The sequence below is a fragment of the Triticum dicoccoides genome, chromosome 2A, assembly GCF_002162155.2.
Source record: "Triticum dicoccoides isolate Atlit2015 ecotype Zavitan chromosome 2A, WEW_v2.0, whole genome shotgun sequence".
Taxonomy (NCBI): domain Eukaryota; kingdom Viridiplantae; phylum Streptophyta; class Magnoliopsida; order Poales; family Poaceae; genus Triticum; species Triticum dicoccoides.
This window is the reverse complement of record NC_041382.1, coordinates 695,920,953-695,922,002: the sequence shown is the minus strand read 5'-3', so window position 1 is coordinate 695,922,002 and position 1,050 is coordinate 695,920,953.

The following is a 1,050-nucleotide window of genomic DNA, read 5'->3' as shown; positions in this document are numbered from 1 at the left end:
AGGGCGACGGCGACGGCGGGGGCGCGCGACGTGCGTCGGGGCAGTGCGGCGATCGGCGACAGCGTCGGGCGAGGGCACGGGCGACGGCGAGCGGGCGACGACGACGACCTCGGGCGGCTAGGGGGGGCGACGGCGACGTCGGGGCAGGGGCCGGCATCGAGGAGCAGCGCAGCAGCCTAGCGGCGTTGGAGAGAAGAATGACGAGTGAGGGGAAATTTCCTAAGTGTTTGGTTATATAGAAACGGCTTTGGTCCCGGTTCATGGCATCAACCGGGACTAATGCCCCCCTTCAGTCCCGGTTGGTGCCACCAACCGGGACCAAAGGCCTCTTTTCAGCAGCCCAAAGGGCGGGAAGCGGCGGCCTTTGGTCCCGGTTGGTAGCACCAACCGGGACTAAAGGGTGGCATTGGTCCTGGTTGGTGCCACCAACCAGTCCCAGTTGGTGGCACCAACCGAGACCAAAGGCCTTGTGCTGGAACTGGCGCGGTGCGGTGGGATGTTTAGTCCCACCTCGCTAGCCGAGAGGCTTCGACAGTGGTTTATAAGCGCTGCTGCGCTAACCACTTCGAGCTCCTCTCAAATGCAGGCTTACGGGCCTAAAGTCACTTTATCTGCCTGTGGGCCTACTAGGCCTCCTGCGGGCCTGAATCCAGGCCCATGGTAGGGTTTCTAGTCGTATTCAGGCCGTGGGGGCCCAGTAGGTGGCACTTTTTTTGTTTTTTTGTTTTCTTTGTTGCTTTATTTATTTTATTTTGTTTCTACTTATAACAAAATACTTAATGTTGCTATTTTTATTTTTTTTCCAGTTTTTTTGTTTTGTTTTTTGCATTATTTATTTTCTTTTGTTTCTTGCTTTATTTTTTAATTTTTTTGCTTTTAGGTCAGAAAAATTATAAACTTTCTGTTAATGCTATTAGTTTTCAAATTTGAATAGTTAAAATTTGAATTCTTTGAAATTTGTGTGAATCACAAGTTTGTGATTAACTTTACTATAAAAATGGTTTTTTTTCCATTTTTTTGTTTTGTTTTTTTGCATTATTTATTTTCTTT